We start from the raw sequence: 8,297 nt of genomic DNA, 5'->3' as shown, positions 1-8,297 counted from the left end.
CAGATTTTTGAGTGATATTGGCTTCAGTAAATGTATAACTGAGCATGGAGTGTATGTGATGAAATCTGCAACCAGTGATACAATTATACTATGCCTATATGTTGATGATCTGTTGATTACTGGAAGCAATGAGGCTCAAATCAGCAAATTCAAAGTGGACATGATGAAGGAATTTGAAATGGTTGACCTTGGTCACATTTCATATTTCTTAGGGATTGAATTTCAGAAAACAAGTGAAGGCTTAATATTGCATCAGAGAAAATATGCAAATGAGATTTTGAAGAGGTTTGAAATGGATAAATGCAATCCAGCACTTACTCCATCAGAACCAAGGCTTCAGTTGACTAAAGAGACAGATGAAAGGGATGTGGATTCAACTGAGTACAGAAGACTCATTGGATCTTTGAGGTATCTGTGCAACACTAGGCCTGATATAGCCTACAGTGTTGGCATAATCAGTAGATACATGGAAAGGCCTAAGATGTCTCATTTGTCTGCAACAAAGAGAATCTTAAGGTACATTAAAGGGACACTAGACAATGGAATTGTTTTTCAAACATTAGATGGAAGTAACTTTGATTTAGTTGGATACACTGATTCAAATTGGTGTGGAGACAAGGATGACAGAAAATCCACTGCTGGCTACATCTTTTTGTATGGTGGTGCACCAATTTCATGGTGTTCAAGGAAGGAACCAGTGGTAGCTTTATCCACCTATGAAGCTGAATACATTGCTGCTTCCCTAAGTGCTTGTCAAGGTGTTTGGTTAAGCAATTTGATCACAGAGATAAGCAATGTGGAGTGTAGATTAGTAACACTCAAGGTTGACAACCTATCTGCAATCAATTTGGCTAAGAATCCAGTGGCTCATGGAAGGAGCAAGCATATAGAAATGAGATTCCATTATTTGAGAGAGCAGGTCAACAATGGAAGGCTCAAGCTAGAACACTACAGGACAGAGCTGCAGATTGCAGATGTGCTAACAAAGGCTGTGACAGTGGAAACCTTCTTAAGGTTGAAAAGTTTGATGTGCATAAGATCCTTAGAGAATATGAATTAAGGGGGAGTGTTGAAATTCATATAAATTCATTGTAATTCATATTTTCCAAGTTGTTGCTTGTGGTATAAGCAACCAAAGTTTGTTGTAACTAATTGCTTAGGTGGCAAGTAATTAGTTAGTTTGTTAAGCTACCAAACTTTAATAGTTAGTTAGAGTTAGTTTTGAGTTTGTTAGGGTTGGTTACAAGTTAGTTAGGGCCTAAGTGAGTTACCAAAGTGTGGTAAACTAGTTTAAATACTATGTGCCTTATTAGTGATTGTAACAAACCCCTTTGTGGATGAATAAAACAAACTCTTTTTCTCTAAATTTCATCATCTTCTTCAACACATTTTACGATCAATTTCTTCTTCATTCTTTTCCATTCAATTTTGATCAAGCCTGCAAAAGTGTGAATCTGCATCTGTGCTCAAAGGCAAGCCCAGAGCCTGTGCAGTGTGTGTGTGTGTGATTTTGCAAGCTTGAAGTGATTCAGTGCGTATGTGAGTGATTCTTGCTGCGCCAACAGTCACCTACGTCGCATACGGCTTATAGATTGTCTGCAGATTTTGTAACGCCCGGGTCTGACGAGGGCGGGGAGTGGTTGTCAGTGCATGAGGCATGACAATTAGCGGCTCCTGACAGCTTCTATGAAAAAAACAAATCACATCGGAATGAGAGGGATCCTGAGGCTGTGCGGGTTTGAGACTGCGTGGTGGAAGGAAGGCTTATAAGGATTGATGGGTACTACCTATACCAACAAGATGCATCTTCTTTTCGATAGCTCATTCGATAAGAACTCCACAGTTAAGCGTGCTTGACTTGGAGTAGTCTTTGGATGGGTGACCTTCTGGGAAGTTTTCCCGGAAAGCGTGCGAGTGAGGACAAAGCACGCTGAAAAGACTCGTGTTGGTTTGTGGGGTCAGTCGGTTATCCAAAAAGCAGTTTGGGATGTTACAAATGGTATCAGAGCAAGACCTCTCCCAGTACGATGTGGTTCGGGGACGAACCAAGCGGAAGTTGGTGGGCATGTAATGCCTGGGTCTGACGAGGGCGGGGAGTGGTTGTCAGTGCATGAGGCATGACAATTAGCGGTTCCTGGCAGCTTCTAGGAAAAAAACGAATCACATCGGAAGGAGAGGGATCCTGAGGCTGTGCGGGTTTGAGACTGCGTGGTGGAAGGAAGGCTTATAAGGATTGATGGGTACTACCTATACCAACAAGATGCATCTTCTTTTCGGTAGCTCATTCGATAAGAACTCCACAGTTAAGCGTGCTTGACTTGGAGTAGTCTTTGGATGGGTGACCTTCTGGGAAGTTTTCCCGAAAAGCGTGCGAGTGAGGACAAAGCACGCTGAAAAGACTCGTGTTGGTTTGTGGGGTCAGTCGGTTATCCTAAAAGCAGTTTGGGATGTTACACATAAGATCAATTTAGGGACACCAAGGGACATAAGATCAATTTTGGGACACCGAGGGACATGAGCTCAATTTAGGGACACCGAGGGACATAAGATCAATTTAGGGACACCGAGGGACATGAGCTCAATTTAGGGACACCGGGGACATAAGCTCAATTTAGGGACACCGAGGGCAATAAGCTCAATTTAGGGACACCGAGAGACATAAGATCAATTTAGGGACACCAAGGGACATAAGATCAATTTTGGGACACCGAGGGACATGATCTCAATTTAGGGACACCGAGGGACATAAGATCAATTTAGGGACACCGAGGGCAATAAGCTCAATTTAGGGACACCGAGGGCAATAAGCTCAATTTAGGGACATCAAGGGGCATAAACTCAATTTAGGGACACCGAGGGACATAAGCTCAATTAAGGGACATCGAGGGTCATATGCTCAATTTGAACATCGAGGGACAAAAATTCAATTTAGGGACACCGAGAGAGATAAGCTCAATTTAGTGACACCGAGGGACATAAGCTCAATTTTAGGGACACCGAGGGTCATAAGCTCAATTTAGAGATACCGTGGGACATAAGCTCAATTTAGGGACACTGAGGGACATAAGCTCAATTTAGGGACATCGAGTGTCGTATGCTGAATTTGGACATCGAGGAACATAAGTTCAATTTAGGGATATCGAGTGACATAAGCTAAATTTAGGGACACCGAGGGACATAATCTAAATTTAGGGACACTGAGGGACACAAGCTCAATTTTGGGACATCGAGGGGCATTAGCTCGATTTAGGGACATCGAGGGTCATAAGTTCAATTTAGGGACATCGTGGGACATAAGCTCAATTTAAGGACACGGAGGGACATAAGTTCAATTTAGGGACATGAGCACAATTTAGGGACGTTGAGGGACATAAGCTCAATTTAGGGACACCGAGTGACATAAGCTCAATTTAGGGACACCGAGGGACATAAGCTCAATTTAGGCACACCGATGGACATAAGCACAATTTAGGGACACCGAGGGACATAAGATCAATTTAGGGACACCCAGGGACATAAGATCAATTTTGGGACACCGAGGGACATGAGCTCAATTTAGGGACATAAGTTCATATTTGGGACATCGAGGGGCATTAGCTCAATTTAGAGGCATCGAGGGTCATAATCTAAATTTAGGGACATCAAGGGTCATATGCTAAATTTAGGGACATCGAGGAACATATGTTCAATTTAGGAATATCGAGGGACATAAGCTAAATTTAGGGACACCGAGGGACATAATCTAAATTTAGGGACACTGAGGGACATAAGCTCAATTTAAGGACATCGAGGGGCATTAGCTCAATTTAGGAACATCGAGGGTCATAAGCTCAATTTAGGGACATCAAGCGACATGAGCTCAATTTAGGGACACCGAGGGACATAAGTTCAATTTAGGGACAACGAGGGACATAAGCACATTTTAGGGACGTTGAGGGACATAAGCTACATTTAAGAACACCGAGGGACATAAGCTCAATTTAGGGATACCGAGGGACATAAGCTCAATTTAGGGATACCGAGGGACATAAGCTCAATTTAGGGACATCTAGGGTCATATGCTTAATTTGGACCTCAAGGGACGTAATTTCAATTTAGGGACACCGAGGGATATAAGCTCGATTTAGGGACACCGAGGGACATAAGCTTAATTTTGGGACATCAAGGGAAATAAGCTCAATTTAGGGACACCGAGGGTCATAAGCTAAATTTAGGGACATCGAGGGATATAAGCTCATATTTTTGACATCGAGGGGCATTAGCTCAATTTAGGGACATCGAGGGTCATAAGCTAAATTTAGGGACATCGAGGGTCTTAAGCTCAATTTAGGGACACCGAGGGACATAAGCTAAATTTAGGGACACCGAGGGACATAATCTCAATTTAGGGATACCGAGGAACATAAGCTCATATTTGGGACATCGAGGGGCATTAGCTCAATTTAGGGACATCGAGGGTCATAAGCTCAATTTAGGGACATCGAGGGACTTGAGCTCAATTTAGGGACATCGAAGGACATAAGCTCAATTTAGGGACTCCAAGGGACATAGTCTCAATTTAGGGACACCGAGGGTCATAAGCTCAATTTAGGGACTCCAAGGGACGTAAGCTCAATTTAGGGACACCGAGAGACATAAGATCAATTTAGGGACACCAAGGGACATAAGATCAATTTTCGGACACCGAGGGACACGAGCTCAATTTAGGGACACCGAGGGACATAAGATCAATTTAGGGACACCGAGGGACATGAGCTCAATTTAGGGACACAGGGGACATAAGCTCAATTTAGGGACACCGAGGGCAATAAGCTCAATTTAGGGACACCGAGGGCAATAAGCTCAATTTAGGGACATCAAGGGGCATAAACTCAATTTAGGGACACCGAGGGACATAAGCTCAATTAAGGGACATCGAGGGTCATATGCTCAATTTAAACATCGAGGGACATAAATTCAATTTAGGGACACCGAGAGAGATAAGCTCAATTTTGGGACACCGAGGGACATAAGCTCAATTTAGGGACACCGAGGGACATAAGATCAATTTAGGGACACCGAGGGACATGAGCTCAATTTAGGGACACCGGGGACATAAGCTCAATTTAGGGACACCGAGGGCAATAAGCTCAATTTAGGGACACCGAGAGACATAAGATCAATTTAGGGACACCAAGGGACATAAGATCAATTTTGGGACACCGAGGGACATGATCTCAATTTAGGGACACCGAGGGACATAAGATCAATTTAGGGACACCGAGGGCAATAAGCTCAATTTAGCGACACCGAGGGCAATAAGCTCAATTTAGGGACATCAAGGGGCATAAACTCAATTTAGGGACACCGAGGGACATAAGCTCAATTAAGGGACATCGAGGGTCATATGCTCAATTTGAACATCGAGGGACAAAAATTCAATTTAGGGACACCGAGAGATATAAGCTCAATTTAGTGACACCGAGGGACATAAGCTCAATTTTAGGGACACCGAGGGTCATAAGCTCAATTTAGAGATACCGTGGGACATAAGCTCAATTTAGGGACACTGAGGGACATAAGCTCAATTTAGGGACATCGAGTGTCATATGCTGAATTTGGACATCGAGGAACATAAGTTCAATTTAGGGATATCGAGTGACATAAGCTAAATTTAGGGACACCGAGGGACATAATCTAAATTTAGGGACACTGAGGGACACAAGCTCAATTTTGGGACATCGAGGGGCATTAGCTCGATTTAGGGACATCGAGGGTCATAAGTTCAATTTAGGGACATCGTGGGACATAAGCTCAATTTAAGGACACGGAGGGACATAAGTTCAATTTAGGGACAACGAGGGACATGAGCACAATTTAGGGACGTTGAGGGACATAAGCTCAATTTAGGGACACCGAGTGACATAAGCTCAATTTAGGGACACCGAGGGACATAAGCTCAATTTAGGCACACCGATGGACATAAGCACAATTTAGGGACACCGAGGGACATAAGATCAATTTAGGGACACCTAGGGACATAAGATCAATTTTGGGACACCGAGGGACATGAGCTCAATTTAGGGACATAAGCTCATATTTGGGACATCGAGGGGCATTAGCTCAATTTAGAGGCATCGAGGGTCATAATCTAAATTTAGGGACATCAAGGGTCATATGCTAAATTTAGGGACATCGAGGAACATAAGTTCAATTTAGGAATATCGAGGGACATAAGCTAAATTTAGGGACACCGAGGGACATAATCTAAATTTAGGGACACTGAGGGACATAAGCTCAATTTAAGGACATCAAGGGGCATTAGCTCAATTTAGGAACATCGAGGGTCATAAGCTCAATTTAGGGACATCAAGCGACATGAGCTCAATTTAGGGACACCGAGGGACATAAGTTCAATTTAGGGACAACGAGGGACATAAGCACATTTTAGGGACGTTGAGGGACATAAGCTACATTTAAGAACACCGAGGGACATAAGCTCAATTTAGGGATACCGAGGGACATAAGCTCAATTTAGGGATACCGAGGGACATAAGCTCAATTTAGGGACATCTAGGGTCATATGCTTAATTTGGACCTCAAGGGACGTAATTTCAATTTCGGGACACCGAGGGATATAAGCTCGATTTAGGGACACCGAGGGACATAAGCTTAATTTTGGGACATCGAGGGAAATAAGCTCAATTTAGGGACACCGAGGGTCATAAGCTAAATTTAGGGACATCGAGGGACATAAGCTCATATTTGGGACATCGAGGGGCATTAGCTCAATTTAGGGACATCGAGGGTCATAAGCTAAATTTAGGGACATCGAGGGTCTTAAGCTAAATTTAGGGACATCGAGGGACATAAGCTCAATTTAGGGACACCGAGGGACATAAGCTAAATTTAGGGACACCGAGGGACATAATCTCAATTTTGGGATACCGAGGAACATAAGCTCATATTTGGGACATCGAGGGGCATTAGCTCAATTTAGGGACATCGAGGGTCATAAGCTCAATTTAGGGACATCGAGGGACTTGAGCTCAATTTAGGGACATCGAAGGACATAAGCTCAATTTAGGGACTCCAAGGGACATAATCTCAATTTAGGGACACCGAGGGACATAAGCTCAATTTAGGGACTCCAAGGGACATAAGCTCAATTTAGGGACACCGAGAGACATAAGATCAATTTAGGGACACCAAGGGACATAAGATCAATTTTCGGACACCGAGGGACATGAGCTCAATTTAGGGACACCGAGGGACATAAGATCAATTTAGGGACACCGAGGGACATGAGCTAAATTTAGGGACACAGGGGACATAAGCTCAATTTAGGGACACCGAGGGCAATAAGCTCAATTTAGGGACACCGAGGGCAATAAGCTCAATTTAGGGACATCAAGGGGCATAAACTCAATTTAGGGACACCGAGGGACATAAGCTCAATTAAGGGACATCGAGGGTCATATGCTCAATTTAAACATCGAGGGACATAAATTCAATTTAGGGACACCGAGAGAGATAAGCTCAATTTAGGGACACCGAGGGACATAAGCTCAATTTTAGGGACACCGAGGGACATAAGCTCAATTTAGAGATACCGTGGGACATAATCTCAATTTAGGGACACTAAGGGACATAAGCTCAATTTAGGGACATCGAGTGTCATATGCTGAATTTGGACATCGAGGAACATAAGTTCAATTTAGGGATATCGAGTGACATAAGCTAAATTTAGGGACACTGAGGGACACAAGCTCAATTTTGGGACATCGAGGGGCATTAGCTCGATTTAGGGACATCGAGGGTCATAAGTTCAATTTAGGGACAACGAGGGACATGAGCACAATTTAGGGACGTTGAGGGACATAAGCTCAATTTAGGGACACCGAGTGACATAAGCTCAATTTAGGGACACCGAGGGACATAAGCTCAATTTAGGCACACCGATGGACATAAGCACAATTTAGGGACACCGAGGGACATAAGATCAATTTAGGGACACCCAGGGACATAAGATCAATTTTGGGACACCGAGGGACATGAGCTCAATTTAGGGACATAAGCTTATATTTGGGACATCGAGGGGCATTAGCTAAATTTAGAGGCATCGAGGGTCATAATCTAAATTTAGGGACATCAAGGGTCATATGCTAAATTTAGGGACATCGAGGAACATAAGTTCAATTTAGGAATATCGAGGGACATAAGCTAAAATTAGGGACTCCGAGGGACATAATCTAAATTTAGGGACACTGAGGGACATAAGCTCAATTTAAGGACATCGAGGGGCATTAGCTCAATTT

Source organism: Trifolium pratense, linkage group LG2 (assembly GCF_020283565.1).
Source record: "Trifolium pratense cultivar HEN17-A07 linkage group LG2, ARS_RC_1.1, whole genome shotgun sequence".
Lineage (NCBI taxonomy): Eukaryota > Viridiplantae > Streptophyta > Magnoliopsida > Fabales > Fabaceae > Trifolium > Trifolium pratense.
This window is presented reverse-complemented; position numbering follows the sequence as displayed.